Genomic DNA, 19,478 nt, shown 5'->3' on the forward strand with positions numbered 1-19,478 from the left:
AAGATCCGTTTCCTATATTGTGCAGAACGAACCTCCTGATAAGATGGTATCTGCAGGAGGCCCTCACCTGCAGAGCGCAGTGATCAACTGGGTATATAAGGGGTAAGATGGTCTTTCAGGTATCCTGGTCCCAAGCTGTACAGGGCTTTGTACACCAAAACTAGAACCTTGAACTTGGCCCGGTAGCAAATGGGCAGCCAGTGCAATTCTTTCAGCAGCGAGGTGACATGTTGGAGATACCCTGCCTCAGTCAGCAGTCTCGCCACCACATTTTGCACCAGCTGCAGTTTCCAGACCAACCTCAAGGGCAGCCCCACATAGAGCGCATTACAGTAATCCAGCCTGGAGATTACCAGTGCATGGACAACAGTGGTCAGGCTATCCCAGTCCAGAAATGGCCGCAGCTGTCTCACCAGCCAAAGCTGGTAAAAAGCACTCCTAGCCACTGAGGTCACCTGGGCCTCTAGTGACAAAGATGGATCCAGGAGCACCCCCAGGCTACGGACCTGCTCTTTCAGAGGGAGTATGACCCCGTCCAAAGCAGGCAACTGACCAATTATCCAAACTCGGGAACCACCAACCCACAGCGCCTCCATCTTGCTAGGATTCAGACTCAGTTTATTGGCCCTCATCCAGCCCACCACCGAGTCCAGCAGCGGTCCAGGGCTTGCACGGCCTCTCCCGATTCAGATGTTATGGAGAAATACAGCTGGGTATTGTCAGCATACTGCTGACACCTCACCCCAAAGCTCCTGATGACTGCTCCCAAGGGCTTCATATAGGTGTTAAACAGCATGGGGGACAAGATGGTACCCTGCAGCACCCCACAGCACTGTTGGTATATGCGGATATTTTGCGTGTCCAGGACTTTACAATAGAAGAGCAAGACGTGCAGAGATCCACAGACAAAGAACTTGGTTTAAGAGTCCTTTACTTCGGACATTAAGGCATGCAAGCTTACAAGCGGTTTCACTTTCCCTCCACAGAGCTGCTTTCTCCACAGAACACAAAACACTCACACAGAAGTCCAAACCTTCACAGAAGCAGCTTCCCGCACAGAGCTTTCGGTTTCTTGCCAGCCTTAAGTAGATAAGACTGGCCTCGCTGGGCACAGCTGCCAGCCAACGTCCTTGGCTCACATCCTGGCTGGCTTAACCCCATAATTACGTTTTCTTGCTCTGCTACTCATGTGAGGCACATATGCACGTACACACATATCCAACAGCCCCCACCTGTGTCTCACATGAACACAATCATAACATTCAGGTCTTATAATACATTTTACAACTTATCATTACATTTCAGTACATTCAAGTTCCATACATTTTATTTACATTGAATATTAGACCATTTAAACTTTATTCAAACTTTGGTTGTACACAAGTCAGGTATAACGTTTCTGCATCCATTTCAATTTCCTTGCATACACCCGGGCCGCTGACTAAACCCACTGTAAATCTGTCAGGCGGCTTCCCAATGTTAGCCCTCTCAGAACGCCTCAAAGAAACTGGAGCTTCGGCTCCCACTGTATCACCACCAGCCGCACCTGTACCTGGCATGGCTTCAGGTGATGTCAGATCATCAGCCTTTCTTTTCTTTGTTTTACATTTGCCCCATATCAATTCATTTAAAGCATCTTTTAGTGGAATTTGTGTTTCTTCTGTTTTCACCCCTTGTGTAGGTGCATTGTCTGACCCATTGAGTATAATTGTCTGGTCTTGGTCCCAAGGCTTGTCTGAGACTTTTATGCTCCTGCTCAGCACAACCTACTGTGTCTTAGGAACCCACACCCTGTAATAGGCATTCTGGAAACCCAGCACAAACCCTTCCTGTGCTCTGGGAGTCAGTTTGCCACGTCTTTTCCCCTGTGGAATGTGAACCCAGCATCGAGCACCGAATCGCTCAATGTGTTGCACCCTAGGCTTTCTCCGCGTGAGTTTTTCATATGGAGACATTCCAAGTGCACTGTGCAACGCCCTGTTGTGTATGTAAGCCGCGTACAAAATGCACTCTCCCCAGAAAGAGCCTGCTAAGCTGGAATCTCCCAGCATGGCTCTCAATGCTTCCTGAAGGGACCTGTTTTTTCTCTCCGCAATTCCGTTACTGAACGGAGAAAATGGGGCTGTGAAATGCTGTTCTATTCCTTTACTTTCCAGGAACTCATGCAATGTTTTGCCCATGAATTTCCCCCCTTGGTCTGAGCGTATGGCTTTCACTGTGACGTTATGCTGCGTTTCAATTCTCTTGATGAACAGACGCAGCTTCTGTTCTGCCTCATCCTTTCTCTTGAGCAAATAAACATGACAGAACCTTGTAAAATCATCCACCACGACCATAAAGTACTTCGCACCTCCTCGTGAACTCTGTATTGGCCCTGACAGATCTACCAGAATGAGCTGGTAGGGAGCGGTTGTGGTGCTTTCCACCTCCTTGTTTACGGGTGCAATTGTCACCTTCGCTTAATAACAGGCATCACAATCTATCAACTGCCCACAATCTGTCAGTTTCAAGTTTTCACTATGTGTAGGTGTTTTCTTAATGGTTTCATAGTTTGCATGCCCCAGCCTCCTGTGCCAATCATGCACACAACCTTTGTGTGCCTGTCTCTCAGCACTCAACACAGCACACTCTGCATGATCGCTCTGAATGACGAACTGTGAATCTATAAGGCTCCCTTGCATGCAAATCTCACCCCCTTTCTGCACAATACATCTGTCTTTTTCAAACACCACAGTAAATCCAATACTTACTAATTTCTTGACAGACAGAATATTACTGGCTAAGTCAGGTACATACAGAACATCAGTGAGAATCCCAATGTTACGTAATTTCACCATCCCTCGTGCCAGCACGTCTCTCCTGGATCCATCCGCTAGCAAAACAGAGTCCTGCACTGCTTTTGACGTGTGAAATAAACTGGGATCTTTTAGGAGACAATGGGATGCTCCACTGTCACACACCCAAGCCATCTCGATAGTTTGAGGCTTCCCTGCACTGACAAAGTTCACGCTCACCTGCCTCCAGCCTGTCTCTGTTTTTCAGCCTGGCTACGCAGTTCCTTTGAATATGCCCACGTGCTCCACAAAAATAACAGGTTTTATGACCCTGCTGCTGCTTAAAACTCGCCTGCTTGCTCTTGACAGCTTCTCTCAGCTCAGTCCTTTTCTTCTCTTGTCGTCTCTGCCACTCCTGGTTCAGTTTTTCCTCAACAAAGTCCAAGTTTAAGCCTCCATCGGGCATTGCCTCCATGGACATCACAAGATTATTACACGTCTCATCAAGTGAAGCCAACACCAAGTAGACTTTCTGAAGATTACTATGCTCCATCTCTCTGTCTTCCAATTCAGCAAATAAACACCTGGATTCCATGAGATGCTCAGCCATGGTGCTTTCCTCCGTTAAACGCATCTGGTACAGCTTTCTGGCCAAACACAGGTTGCTCCCCGCTGTCGTTTGAACATGAACATTCTGTAGTACGTCCCACATACCTCTCGCTGTGGTTTCATCTCTGACATAGAGCAATGGAGAGTCAGAGAGTGTCAAAGTAATAAACGCCTGCGCCTTCTCATCCTTGTCCGTCCAAGCCGCCTGAGGAACCGCCGGTGGGGTGGTGTCAATTACCTCAAACAAACCTTCTTTGATTAGGAAAGCTCTCATCCTCAGCTTCCAGCTGGCGTAATTAGTCCCTGTAAGCCGCTCCATGCGTATGCCTGCAGACACATTAACTGCCATCTCTGCTCACCTCTTCCAGGCACAATCAAGCAGCCTTCCGGAGCTCTGACTTGGTCTTTACTCTGTTGTAAAGTGCTCTGGATCTGGGCCCATAACCCTGTTGGTGTGTGCGGATATTTTGCGTGTCCAGGACTTTACAATTGAAGAGCAAGACGTGCAGAGATCCACAGACAAAGAACAGGGGGCTGAAAGACAGTCACCGAAAGCGATTCTCTGAGAGCGACCCTGGAGATAGGATCGGAACCACTGTAAAACAGTGCCTCCAATACCCAGCTCACCAAGTCAGCCCAGAAGGATACCATGGCCAATGGTATCAAACGCAGCTGAAAGATCAAGTAAGAATAACAGGGTCACACTCCCCCTGTCCTTCTCCCTATAACGGTCATCCATCAGGGCAACCAAGGCCAATTCAGTCCCATAACCAGGCCTGAATCCAGACTGGGATGAGTCAAGATAATCTGTTTCATCCAAGAGTGCTTGCAGTTGCTGCACCACAACCATCTCAATCACCTTCCCTAGGAAGGGGGTATTTGCAACTGGTCGGTAGTTGTCACAAACCAATGGGTCCAGGGTGGGCTTTTTCAGCAGTGGTTGGATCACAGCCTTTTTCAAAGCGGCTGGAACCACTCTCTCCCATAATGATGTGTTGACCACACCCTGGATCCACTCGGTCAGACCCCCTCGGCAAGCTTTAATAAGCCAAGAAGGGCAAGGGTTGAGAGGACATGTTGCTGGCCACATCAATGCAAGCACCTTGTCCACATCATCAGGCCTCATCAACTGAAACCGTTCCCAAGAAGTTGCAGCAGACATTGCACTGGATACCTCATTGGGGACTACAGTAGATGCAGATGGGGAATCAAGACTGCTACGGAGGCGAGCAACTTTACCCTCAAAGTGCCTTACAAGCAATTCACAGTGGGCCTCTGAAGGGTCTAAAACTCCATTTCCTGGCATTGATGTCAACAGACCCCTGACAATACGGAAAAGCTCCGCCGGACGGCTACTTGAAGATGTGATAGAGGCAGAGAGTGGGCCTTCTTCGCCACCCTCACCGCCACACAGTAGGCACGGTTATGATGTTTTACTCGTGCCCGATCAGCCTCACAGCACATTTTTCACCACTTGCGCCCTAGCCGTCGTCCAGCCTGTTTCATTGCCCTTAACTCACTGGTGTACCAAGGGGCAAGCTGGGCTCCACAGTGTTGGAGAGGGTGCTCGGGGGCAACCGTGTAAAGAGCCCGACATGCCTTGCTGTTCCACAGCGTGACAAGGGCTTCAACAGGGTCACCTGCTCTATCTATTCGGAACTCTTCCAGGGCATTCAGGAATCCAGTGGATTCCATTAGGCTCCGGGCGCGGATCATCTTAATCTGTCCACCTCCCCTGCAAGGAAAGATCGGAGCCATACGTCTAAACTTCACCAGGAAGTGATCTGACCATGACAATGGGGTGACATCCACCTCCCTATCTCCAGATCACCCCTTCCTCCATCTGGAGCAAAAACCAAGTTGAGGGTGTGCCCTGCCCTATGTGTTGGGCCAATAACAACCTGAGACAGCCCCATGGTCATCATGGAGGCCATGAAGTCCCGAGACAGAACACTAGAGGCAGCCTCAGCATGGACACTGAAATCACCCAGCACTATCGTTCTGGGCTGCTCCAACACTACAGCCGAGATGACCTCCACCAGCTCGGTCAGAGAAGCTGCCGGGCAGCAGGGTGGACGGTACACCAGCAGCAACCCTAGTTTACTGTCTCCTCGGCCTGACACCAGGTGCAGGCCCTCACAGCCAGCTCCAAGACATAGTGGTTTCCTGGTGACAGAGATGGAAGTTCTGTAGACCACAGCAACTCCTGCCCCCCATTCCTGCAGCCTGTGGTGGTGCTGCACTGAGTATCCAGGTGGGCAAAGTTGGGTCAGATCAACTCCTCCAAGCTCACCCACCAAGGTCTTGGTAATGCACACCAAATTGGCACCTTCATCCACAATCAAGTCATGGATGAGAGTGGTCTTATTATGTACCAAGCTGGCGTTAAACAACAATACACACAGGCCAGGGTGCACAGCAGATGAGCAACGAGGAACCCATCTATGAGAGGAGTGGCAGCAAGGAACAAGGCGCAGATAGACTTGCCTTCACCTTCTATGGTAATTCACCACCTCCCCATGGCTATATTTCCCTCTGCCAGTAATCATTGAAATTGGGGTGGCATCACCCATGTTCCTCCGTACTAAGACTCCTCCCAAGCACCAAATATGGGCCCAACACGAGCCCAACATCTATAATGCACATTGCAGATTGCATCCTGGTAGATGGCTATCTTGTGAGGGAAAGCCCACTACCTCACCAGGCAGTATGTCCCACTGTCAGACAGCATTCACCATTAGGAAGTTTCTCCTCACATTTAGCCAAAATTGGCTTCCCTGCAATTTCCACCCCTTGGTTCTGCCCTCCAGCGCAACACAGAAGATGTCTGCTCCATCAAAGATCCAGGCTTCTGACAGTTGTTTAGCCCTGCAACAGCTGTGAAACAAGCGGCCGTCTAGACAAGCCTGTGCAACTGTGATGCCATGTCCAGAGTGGTTGCAGGTTGGTCTATGCATCGTTTCAGATGGGGTTGTGCCAGAGATTTGTTTTGCCTGTCATGTTTGTTTAAGTGAGGCTTCTACGTCAACACCAGAATTGTCTGGTGTTATGTGTTTTCTCCAGACCAATTAGCACCATGTTTTTTGCATTACTGAAGGTCAGAGGATTAATGTGTTTTATCTATGGGAACAGTTTTAAAAGCTAATTAACAATTCTCGGGTTCATTTTGAGTTGACGAGTGAACACTCAATATTAGTTTACACTGCAGCAAATGAGAGCAAATGGAGCACAACTGGAATGGAATAAATAAGAATGCAAATACATCTTCCATTTAGAGGGATTTGGTTCAGTGATACACCATGGATGAAATAGCCCTATTTATGAATCGGCAGAAATCTAAAAATGTATTTGGCAATTAGAGGAACCTTTTAATGAGACTGCAAAACAGTGACCTTTAGATAAAGAAAAGCAGAAGGATGTATATGGAGAGGGTTTGAAAATGTGTTTGCAAACCATTTTCTGTTCTTTCTCATTTGTATTTTAGGTGACTGCCTGTCAAAATAGGCTAATATTTTCCAAGGAAAGATGGCAATGTATGCAATGCAAGAACTCATAGAAGCAACCAGCATATGTAAAATTTGGCAGGGCAGATAGCAGAGGGAAAGCAAGAAAGGAGTTATAATTGACTTCTGTCTTCATGCATCTCAATCCTTGGAAACAAATCAGTATTTTCTGAATGAGCCCTATGTCTTTCCCTTTATAGATTTTTTTGTCTAGATATCTCTGCCTTCTCTTCAGAGCCAGTCTGTAATAACTTATGCTCTTCTCACTCAGTTTTCCTCCCTTCACTTATATGAAAGCTGGTCCTTGCTTCTTTCCCCATCTGCTCTTCCCCTTCACTCTTTACCTGCTTTGACCTCTCCCTGTCTTCCAAATCCAGCACATTCCAGTGCTTAAGCTCTGGAAATTTAAAACCTTCTCTGCTCCTTCCATCTCACAGGCTTCTCCTCGTGCTAATGCTAGTTTTTGCTTCGATAATAGCACACAATCAATATGAAAGAGCACTCCTGCCAAGAGAGGCATTAGGGTAAAAAAGACTTCACAAAGAGACACAGCCTCTCCTTCCTTTTGCCCTTTGTTTAGTGCAGATGTTGAATAGACAGAGGTCCTCCTTTCAGCAAGCTGCACTTTTAAAAATTTTATTGTAAAAGTTTCATCAGTTCTGTCTGCAAATATTTAAGTTTTCTCTGAAAACGTGAGGATTTTTAAAAAACATCAATTGGGGAATTGGTAGATTTTGGTATATGTTTTGTTAGTCCCATATGCACCCTTTCCCTCCCTCCCTCCCTCCTTCCCTCCCTCCTCATAATAAATTACAAAGGATGCAAATTTACACACACTCAGGAGTGAGCCTCACTGAAAGTAGAATCATAGAATAGTACAGATAGAAGGGGCCTAATAAGGCCAGCAAGTCCAACTCCCTGCTCCATGCAGGAATCCAAGTTAAAGCATACCCGACAGGTGGGTTGATCATGGAGAGAACACACGATTGAATTAGAGAGTCTTTGCAGGCATTACCAATAAGCCAAGTTAAACATGTGAGGGGGCCAGCGGGGATAAGTGTGCTAGCTCCCAGTAATGTCAGAGAATTCCAGTAAAAAGGAAGGGGAAATTCTTGCAGTTTGCATCATGGTCCGTCGTCAGGAATTGGAATGTCAAGTGAATATTATAGTTCACAAATGATATGTACTTAATGACTTTTTTTACATTGTTTTGACATTTCCTTGACATTGAAATAAGTTATGTAAGTGAAACATATATTATTTGGCAGAAACTGAACTGCAACAGAGTGGAAACAATGCTGATGGTGATGATTGCAATGGGAATCACTGCCTTCTTGCATCCTTGCTAGCTCTTCCTCCCTGTAGTTTGCTGCCTCCCAACTTGTGGAAGGCAACTGTCTGAAGCAAGGAGACTTTTGCATGCATGAAGGCTTCCTGCGTATTTTTGAGCCCTGGAAAACTAGGGTTCTAAAATATGCAGGGAGCCTCCAAAATACAAGTTCCCTGCTTCAGACAGTTGTCTTCCACAAGAAAGGCAACTGAAATGGTGACAGAGGGGCGGTGGTGGAGCTAGTGTGCTTGTCCCTACTGCTTTGCTACTGAGACTACCTTGGTTGCCCTGATTGATGACCTTTGTCAGAAGAGATGGCGGAGTACAACTCTGACAGTTCTCCTTGACCTCTCAATGCCTTTTGATGCCATTGACCATGGCACCCACCTGAATCGGCTCTATGGGCTGAAAGTTGGAGGCACAATGTCACAATAGTTCCTTTCCTACCTGTGGGGTTGTTTCCAGAGAGCAGCCATGGGTAACTACTGCTTGATCCCATGGGGTCCCCTAGGGTTCAATCTTATTCCCCATGCTATTTTACATCTATGTGAAGTCATTGGGCCTTTATACGTTGATTTGATCTTCTCCATAGAGCCCAATGTTTACAGCTTGTTCATTTACTCACAATAGTTGACTGCAAAGGGCAATATTTGCTAATTTAGTAGGGCAAGTGTCTTCTGTTTGGCAAAATCTTCTCAGCAATCCATGATAAATAAAAATAGTCAAACAAAGGAAAGATTTATTCAGGAACACATAAAATTAATTTGGTCATTTAGAATATCATTCCAGCAAACACTTTGCCATTGTCCATAAACATATGACCTGTGACTTTTAACATTAATTGCTAAGTCAAACACCATATTCCAGCTAACATGATTCACTTTGGCTACTCTGCTATCCTTATCTAACCCTTCCACATTCTCCCTTGAACATTTCTTGATTATCATGTCTCCCCAATATTATCCTCTCTCTCCATCAAATTATCAACCTATTCTGCTCTCCAGGCTCATTCCTCACTGGGTTGAAACATGCCACTATCTCCCTATTCTCAAAAAATGTCCCTTGATTCTTTTTCATCTCTTACTACTGGCCATTTCCCCCCTTCTGTCTCCAAATTCTTAGAACATGCTGTCCACTCCCACAGTCTTGACTTTTTCTCTTCCAGCAATATTCTTGATCCTTTACAATTTGGTTTCATTCTTTGCATTCCATTATCTTCTCACTGTGAGAACAGAATCTTCTCAGTACCAAATTCAAAGTCTCTGCTCTCCTGGCCCTTCATGACTCCGTGATGCCTTTGACATGATTGATCAGCCCTCCGGCTTGACTGCCTTTATAATTTAGGGCTCACGACTCTGTCCTTAACTGGTTGCCTTTCTGTTTGTCAGATTGCTATTCAATATTGCCATTGGAAGAAATATCCACATCTTCAATGGGGTTCTCTAGGGATCTGTCCCCTGCTCTCTCTCTCTCTCTCTCTCTCTCTCTCTCTCTCTCTCCTTGTGTGAATTCATGACACCCCATTGCTTTCAGTATCACCTGCAATACCCATCTGTGTCTCTAGAAACCAAACAACTCATCCTAAAGTCCTGCATCTTTCTCTGCCTATCTAATATATACCCGTGGACATCTCATTGCCATCTCACATTCCACACTAGCCTTGGTCGCACTAAAATTGTGACGGAATGTTGGGACAGTGGGGTGAAATATTTTAAAGCAAGAGAGACCTTTGTATTCAAATCATAGAGAAAAATACAACCTCTGATTTTACAATGGTGTGCAACCAAAGGGGGAAAATATGGATGCAAACAAATAATTATTTAGCAGTGTTTTCCTCACAAGGGGCACACATAAAATAAGAGAAGTAGTGAAAGAGTTTTAATGAGCTTCTAAGGTGAAGTCACTGTCAGAAGCAGCTTTTACACTTTTGTGTTTGACAGATTACTTTCCTTTCTTTTTAGCAAAATGTTGTAAATAAAAATTTATTTATTTATTTATTTATTTATTTATTTATTATACTTGTATACCGCCCCATAGCCGAAGCTCTCTGGGCGATTTACAGTAACTAAAAACATATACAATTTAAAAATACATCTTTTAAAAAAACAATTTAAAACACAATCTAAAAATTTAAAACAATATAAAACACATGCTAAAATGCCTGGGAGAAGAGGAAAGTCTTGACCTGGCGCCGGAAAGATAACAGTGTTGGCGCCAGGCGCACCTCATCAAATACATCATTCCATAATTTGGGGGCCACCACTGAGAAGGCTCTCTTCCTTGTTGCCATCCTCCGAGCTTCCCTTGGAGTAGGCACCCGGAGGAGGGCCTTTGATCTTGAACGTAGTGTATGGGTGGGTTCGTATCGGGAGAGGCGTTCCATCAGGTATTGTGGTCCCAAGCTGTGTAAGGCTTTATAGGTCACAACCAGCACCTTGAATCAAGCTCAGAAACATACAGGCAGCCAGTGCAAGCGGGCCAGAATCGGTTTTATATGTTTGGACCGTCTGGTCCCTGTTACCAATCTGGCCGCTGCAGTTTGCACAACCTGCAGTTTCCAAACTGTCTTCAAAGGCAGCCCCATGTAGAGTGCATTGCAGTAATCTAAACTGGAGGTTACCAGAGCATGGACAACTGAAGCCAGGTTATCCCTGTCCAGATAGGGACGTAGTTGGGCCACCAACCGAAGTTGGTAGAAGGCACTTCGTGCCACCGAGGCTACCTGAGCCTCAAGTGACAGAGATGATTCTAGGACAACCCCCAAGCTACGAACCTGCTCCTTCAGGGGGAGTGCAACCCCATCCAGTACAGGTTGGACATCCACCATCTGGTCAGAAGAACCACCCACTAGCAGCATCTCAGTCTTGTCTGGATTGAGCCTCAGTTTATTAGCCCTCATCCAGTCCACTGTCACAGCCAGGCACCGGTTCAGCACATTGACAGCCTCACCTGAAGAAGATGAAAAGGAGAAATAGAGCTGCGTGTCATCAGCATACTGATGGCAACGCACTCCAAAGCTCCGGATGACTGCACCCAACGGTTTCATGTAGATGTTGAATAGCATGGGGGACAGAACTGACCCCTGCAGAACCACATACTGGAGAGTCCAGGGTGCCGAGCAATGTTCCCCAAGCACCACCTTCTGGAGCCGACCTGCCAAGTAGGAGCGGAACCACTGCAATGCAGTACCTCCCACTCCCAACTCAGCCAGTCTCCCCAGAAGGATACCATGGTCGATGGTATCGAAAGCCGCTGAGAGATCAAGGAGAATCAACAGAGTCACACTCCCCCTGTCTCTCTCCCAACAAAGATCATCATACAGGGCGACCAAAGCTGTTTCTGTGCCAAAACCAGGCCGAAACCCTACTGAAATGGATCCAGATAATCGGTCTCATCCAAGAGTGTCTGGAGCTGGCCCACAACCACTTGTTCCAGGACCTTGCCCAGGAGTGGAACATTTGCTACCGGCCTAGAGTTATTAAGATTTTCTGGGTCCAGGGAGGGTTTCTTCAGGAGTGGTCTCACTACCGCCTCTTTCAGGCAGCCAGGGACCATCCCCTCTCGCAGAGAGGCATTAATCACTTCCCTGGCCCAGCCGGCTGTTCCATCCCTGCTAGCTTTTATTAGCCAAGAAGGGCAAGGATCCAGCACAGAAGTGGTTGCACGAACCTGTCCAAGCACTTTGTCAACGTCCTCAAGCTGCACCAACTGAAACTCTCAGCTCTGCGGTATACCATAGAGCCGTACGAGCTCTACACAGGAGAGGGCGCTCAGGAGCAATCATGTCAACCGCCTGGGTCATTTCTGTATTCCATAGCTCGACCAGGGTTTCGACAGGAGCACCAGACCTATCAGCCAGAAAACTCCCCAGAGCCCTTTGGAAACCATCCGGATCCATTAGTCTCTGGGGGTGGACCAACTTAATAGGTCCCCCACCCTTGCAGAGGGGAAAAGCCGCTGTAAGTCTAAACTTCAGCAAGCAGTGATCTGTCCATGACAGAGGGACTGATGTAAGGCCCTCCACATTCAGATCATCAACTCCATGTCCAGATGCAAAAACCAAATCTAGAGTATGCCCTGCTACATGTGTTGGGCCAATGGCATATTGGGACAGTCCCATGGTTGTCATGGAGACCATGAAATCCTGAGCCGCCCCGGATAAGGTGGCCTCGGCATGGATGTTGACATCCCCCAGAACCAATAGTCTGGGGGATCTCAACAGTACACCTGAGACCACCTTCGTCAGCTCAGCTAGGGATTCTGTTGGGCAGCGGGGTGGGCGGTACACCAACAGAATCCCCAGTCTGTCCCGCTGACCCAGCATAAGGTGCAAACACTCCAGACCAGTAGTCACATGGACAGGGTGCTGACAGAGGGAGATGGAGCTCCTATAGACCACAGCAACCCCCTCTCCCCGACCCTCAGGTCTACCCTGATGCTGGACCAGGTACCCTGGCGGGCATAGCTGGGAGAGACTGACTCCCCCCTGCTCACCCACCCAGGTCTCAGTTATACGTGCCAGATCGGCTGCCTCATCCACAATTAAATCATGAATGACGGAGATCTTATTATGCACCGATCTGGCATTTAGCAGCAGCATCCGGAGGCCTGAGAGCTGGCTGATAGGGCAACCAACAAACCTGCGGGTGTGAGGAGGACCGGAACAAGGCACAGCCGTTAACTGCCTGGGCCGTGTTCCCCTTCCTGGCAAGTCCTTCTCACAACACCATATCTCCCTCTACCTGTCACTACACTAACTGGGACCCCCTCAAGTCTCTCCGCTTGGTTCTGAATCCTCTCTCCCAGGCACATGACTCAAGACCCACAAAAAGGCAGACAAAGCAGGAGCCGCCTCAGCCAGCCGGCTTATGTATTCCCTCCAAGAAGGGACAGGTGGAAGAAATCAGCCACAACTGGCTGAGTACCTGGGGCCTGGTCCTGCAAGGCGTGGCAACCTGCAGCACAGGAGTCCAACAGGGAGAGGGTGGTGGTAGTGGTAGCCCAGCAGCAGCAGCAGCAAGCAAGCAGGCAGACAGGCTGGCAGCAATGGCTCTCCTTCCCTAGACGGTGGTGGTCCCCTTTCTCCTGCAGGGACTATCTTTGTCTAGAAAGAGCCCACAAACCTTCTCAGGTAAATGAGACTTAGTTGCTATGACCACACATTTAAAAATGCAGTTTGTACTGCATTATCTGATGGGCAGACGTAACAATAATAGTTGGATTAAATTATTTCTTGGTATCAAGTCAACAACAAAAAAGAGAACATTTGTTTAAAGTATGACAAATGTGCAGCATGTGTACCTAGAATTATTTTTTTTTAGTACTACCGTTTATTAAACTAATGAAAACAGATCTTGCAGGATTGGCTTGTATTGTCTATTTTGGCAGATTCTTTTGGAGGATGACTCATATGCTGTTCATAATAGGCTGTGAAATGAGGCAGATTAATAGTTTTTCTCTGTATTGCATAATCCTTCAAGTGGAATATTAAAAAAATCTGCATCCTTATATAATATACAAATTGAAGTAAAAAATATAAAGGTATATAATAAATTGTAGACGTTAGAGTGTTGGACTGTGATCTGGGAGAACAGGATTCAAATCTCTGCTCAGCCATGAAGCTCATTGGGTGACTTTGGGTCAGTCACTGTATCTCATCCCAACCTACTTCACAGGGTTGTTGTGAGGATAAAATCAGGAAGGGAAGGACTGTGTTTGTAAGCCACCTTGAGCTCCTTGGGGGAAAGGTGGGGTATAAATGTAATAAAAAATAAATAAATCAAGTGTTGATCTGGTGATCCATTTTCAAATTGGTATGAACTAAAATATTATGAAGCAGATTAGAGATATCAACAAATGCTCCACTTTTGCATCTAAACTATGTAAACCCATTATAAGCAATTTAGGCTGTAAAACTAAGCATATTTACTAAAGAGTAAGGTCCACTGACCACAATGATGCTTGCTTCTCAGTAAACATGCCTAGGATTGCTCTGTTGGCATTTTTACAGAACACAGAAAAGTCACTTCTGAATTTTGGAAACCTTTGTGGTAGTAATTTACCCTACCACCTTCACTCACATGGTCATATCAGGTTTTAATTTGGAAGATACCATACCCTCATAAGGAGAACCCAGATGTTTCACTTTCAGCAATGGGCCTATTATTCTTTTTTAACACTTGTGCCTTTCAAGCACAGAGAAGTGTGCATTAGTTAGATTATATGACTGAAACAGCTAGACAATAGAGCTTGAATTTAATATAGCTGTTTTCTGCATTAGATACCGTGACTGTCATTTGTATTTAATACAATAAAATGCTTTCTCTGTGCAACTTTGGTTAAGAACCCTTATTATTTATGGCACCACAATGTTTTACTTCTTCTTGCTGCTACAGACTTACATTATAACCAGTATAATATTTCCAGTAAGTCTCAAGGAAAATATTACTATTTATTTATGTGAGTGTGCATTTAGAAAGACAACCTAAGGTGATGATTCAAAACTAAATCATGTGTGTGTACAACTGCTGGAATCAAGAGACCAATAAGTGACCTTTGCTTTGCTCCCTAATGCCATAAACCCATTTAGTGAGGCCATTCTACAGTCAACAGTTTGATGAATGTAGCTTAGGAAGTCAGCATTATACTCCCCAGCATACTTTTCAAAGGTATTTTAATCATTGGGTGGAAGGATCCCCGTACCAAGTGGTTTTGTATCTCCCAGATCAAAATGGTTCACCTGAAACTTTTCCAGTGATTTGGGGAGGAGGGGCAGGGATGGGTCAAAGGGCTGTAGGAAAATGGAGTTGTCGCTGCAATCAGCAGCCACATGGGCTATCATATTCTCCCAGAATGCTTTAGATGCAGCAATGCTCTGTCATAATGTGGCATCATTCTGACTAAGGCTTGGTTAGGGAAAATAGATGTGGCTACCACTGCCCATAGGAATAGGTAGAAGGAGGAAGGGAGGAGCAAACCTTCTGAGCAATCTGGACTGGCTCATGAAATTTTGTATTTTCTCAGTTTTGAAGAGGAGAGAGCAGGGCCGGTTCTAAAGGGCGGTCAGGTGGGGCACTGGCCCTTGGGCCCCTGGAGCTACAGGGGCCCCTGAGGGAACTCTCCACTCCCCTTCTGTGATCCATGGCAACAGCCACGGATCGCAGGGCAGGAGCTTCTGCCTGCCCACCATTCCCTCACCTCGCCCCACCTACCTGTCTCTTGCCTCTTAGCATTGCCCTTAATGAAGATGGCAGCTGAGGTTTCCCTAAGGCGTGGAAGTCCCTTCCGCCATCTTGGTTGATGGCAGAGATGCGCATGCATAGTACGCACGTGTGCTATCATCCAAGATGGCGGTGGAGGCTTCATCCCCTTAGGGAGACCATGGCCGCCATCTTGGTTAATGGCAATGCTATAAGACAGGAGACAGATAGGTGGGGTGAGGGAATGGTGGGCAGGTGGAAGTTCTTGCCCTGCAATCTGCGACTGTTGCCGCGGATCGCGGGGGGGCCCTTCAGGGAAAGGGGAAGCAGAGACAGGTAAGTGGGGGCATGGGGGGAAGGGGAGCGGAGACAGGTAGGTGTGGGGTGTGGGGGTCATGCGTGCACACGCCTGCACATGTGCACACACCGGGGCCCAGGGCAAGCTGATGCCCAAGGGCCCCAGCATGCCTGGGGCCAGTCCTGGGAGAGAGCCTGGAAAAATACTGACTCAGTCTGAGCAGAGAGTAATGTTGCATCCAGGTCCTGCTCGTGGGCTTCCCATGGGCATGTGGTGGCCACTATGAGAGCAGAATGCTGCCTAGATGGGCCTGATCCAGTAGGCTCTTCTTATGGTCTTATGGAGAGTTGGAGCCTTGGAAGATCCATCTCTAAGGGTAGGGACACACTTACTGTTGCCAGTTCCAGTGCATCTCCACCCTTCTTTTCTGAAAATTGGAGCATACATCGCTAGTCACTCTTCACCCTTTTTTACTCTAAAACCCTGGTCGGATCAACTTGAGTGCGTTTTTTAAATTCAGCTTCAGGCAGTTTTTGCAGCTGATTGGTAGATCAACCTGTTTGCCTTCCAGGTGTGGCCAATGGAAATGCTTTGCTGCAGGCTCAGACAGAGTCAATGAATGGTCTAACACATTGCGGTCCTAATAGGCCTGAAGTCAGCAATGGGGAAGGAAGGTGTGGCCAGCAGAGAGCAGAATCGCTTCAAATTGCAGCCAGAAAAACTAGCAACTAGTGCACCCACAGCCTAATATTGTGTTACCTAGGCCTGGTGCTCAGTAATACACTCAGGATAGGGGAAGTGCTAGTATGTGGGCATTATGAGTCTGCCTTAAGAAGCAACAGCAGCAACAAGAGGGCAAAAGAGGATTTTTGATCAGTGTTCTGCAGAGTCTCCAGTAGCCTCCTTCACCAAGAATTCCAAAAGCCGGGAGCTGCTGATACCAGCTGCTCAGTGAGGCTTATAATACTCAAGGGAGAGTATGGATGAAATCTAACAGAAACTTTAGAATTAGAGCTGTTAGAAATGAACTAGAATTAGGGAGCTTCAAAATGTTTTTGTTACTCTGTTTTACTATATAAACTGCATTGAGAGCTTTTTGAGGAAAAGCAAAATATAAACATTGTGAATGAACAAATGAATGTCTCTATTCTGTATAAATCATGTCACATACAAAAGGAGCATGCCTAGATTAATAACAAGATATTAGAAAATGCTATTTACTAATACTGGAATTTAGCTCAAAGTTGGATGCCTCATCTCTGTTACACAGCGAGTCTTTGTCATCTATTCTGTATAGTTTGAAGAGAGTTCTGTTTCTAGTTTTCAACTACAGTCTTTATGATTTTTAGCTGGGTAATTGTTAAATGGCGGGAAGTAAACAAGCAATTGTTTCAGTGGCATTTTCATTACTAATGTATTTTAAATGCTATAAGCAACATCCAGCTGTATGGTTTGCAACTATTACATTTTTGGGGACCTAAGTCTTTGAAGAGTTAAAAATCCAAACAAATGGAAAAACTAACAGCTCACAGTCCTTAGCTTCTTTGCATGTAAATAAATATACTTCTTTTTCCCCAAATGAAACTTAAATCTGCATAAATCATGTCTAAGACTGAAGCTTCTGATTGCTGAAGTGCAAACACATTGGCTTTGCTTGTAAACCACAGCCACAGGCAGTACCTATGGTGAGGCTGAATTATCTTGTCACTATTTTGGACTGCTGTGGAAAAAAAGATTTTCAATTCCACATAGATAAACCAATTTTATATATGCCTAGTAGCCTAGCCATATTGTTATAAATTATACTCTATTATAATATTTACATATGATATTTACATAATGCTACAAAAAGCCATTTCTCTGTTTAATATTTTGCCTTCTGGAAGTTCACATTCAATAACATACTTTTCTGTGCAATGTGCATGACTGTATATCAAAATATCTCAAGTAGACATTCCCCAAATCTCCATGAGAGATCAGCTATTACAGGTACAAAGGGCTCCCCATTCATTGCAACTATGGAGGTAGTTCTGTGCATTCTAAGGGGATATACACATGGGACTGATGCCAATTCTGTATCAAATAGGGAAGTCTTTAAGAACTCTCAGCAGCTTTCAATACTGTTGTCCATAGTATCCTTCTGGAGCATCTCAGGGAGGTGAGGGTTGGGGGCACTATGGCTTCAGTGGTTCTGATCATACCTCCAGAGCCGCTTCCAACAAGTAGTTATGGGAGGCTATTGTTTGGCACCATGGGAGCTGTCCGTGGTGTTCCACAGGGTTCCATCTTGTTCCCCATGCTATTTACAATAACATCTATATGAAGCATTGGGAGCTATCATCAGGAGATTTGGAGTGAGGTGCCATCAATATGCAGATGACTCCCAGCTTTACCTCTCTATTCTCTGTGGCAACCTCTAAGTTGTGGAACTCTGTCCCCACCAAAGTATGCGTGGCAACTCCACTGCTCAGTTTTCGACAATTGCTGAAAACATGCTTCTTTACTCTGGCCTTTAACACCTGAGATGTATAGTTTTAGACTCACCCTATTTTTGGCGATGTTGTGATTTTAGGCGGTTTTTAATGGTTCTTAATGATGTATTTTAAAACTGTTGTAACCTGCCCTGGGACCTTTGGGTGAAGGGCAGGTAATAAATGTAAACAACAACAACAACAACATAAGAAGGCTCCTGCTGGATTAGGCTAAAGGCCTATTGAGTCCATTGTTCTTTCCCCACAGAGGCCAACCAAGATGTCTATGAGAAGCCCACAAGCAGGACATGAGTACAGTAACACTTTCCTGCTTGTGTCGTTCAGCAACTGGTATTCAGAGACACACTGCTTCTGAAACTGGAGATAAAATATAGCCATTATGACTAGTAGCTGTCAGTAGCCTTGTTCTTCATAAACTTGTTAAATCCACTGAGTTGGTGGGCATCACAATATCCTGAGGTAGCAGGAGCACCAATTGATGCAGTACACCTTGAGTTTTGATCTTAGTTGAAAACCTCTGCTGGGGGCTGTGAGGACAGCATGGTTTAGATACAGTCCAGATATGACTTTTTACACTCAAAGATTAAAATAAATTTGACCATCTGGCCTTTGCTTTGGCACCTCAGTCAGGGTTGGTGACATCAGTTTATCTCCAAAAAAAGTGTACCAGCCTAACACAGTCACTGACAAATGGACATGAAGGCTAGGTACCCCTTTTGCTCACTTAAGACAATGAATTATCAACATCGTGGCCTAACACCAAGATGTTATCATTTAATTTTCATAGATCTAAATAGTTTAGTGGTTATGTGGGTTTAGATTTGACTTCTGAATAACAAAGGGAAAACTCAGGAGTAATCTTAAACAATGAAAACATTCAAAAAGTTGCGAACTGCCTTGAGTACAGCAGTGTCAAATGGCAGTATACATGTTAAAAAACTGAAGGCAGGGCTCTACGTTGGTGGTAGAACACATGCTTTGCATGCAGAACATTCCAGGTTAAATCCCTTCTGTCTCCAGGCAAGGCTGGGAAAGACTCTTGTCTCAAACCCTGAAGGGTTGCTGCCAGTCAGTGTAGATAACACTGAGCTTAATGGTCTGATTCAGGCTTTAAGGCAGCTCCCTGTGTTCTGAATAAAATGAAAATGAAATGATCTCCAGGAATTATCACCAAAGCTGGTGGATAAGATGGCACAATTTGACCAAATGCAAGCAATTCTATTGAGTTAATGGGGAGGTGGATATAAGCTTTGCCAGTTCCCCACCCAAGGTG

General features: G+C 45.8%; 1 protein-coding gene across 10 annotated transcripts in view; it reads right to left on the reverse strand.

Moving 5' to 3' along the window:
- The window catches only part of TRDN (triadin), a 276,609-nt gene that overhangs the window by 114,719 nt on the left and 142,412 nt on the right, over positions 1 to 19,478 (reverse strand). The gene's annotated exons all lie outside the window — the stretch shown is intronic.

This window comes from Rhineura floridana, chromosome 4 (assembly GCF_030035675.1).
Source record: "Rhineura floridana isolate rRhiFlo1 chromosome 4, rRhiFlo1.hap2, whole genome shotgun sequence".
NCBI classification, from domain to species: domain Eukaryota; kingdom Metazoa; phylum Chordata; class Lepidosauria; order Squamata; family Rhineuridae; genus Rhineura; species Rhineura floridana.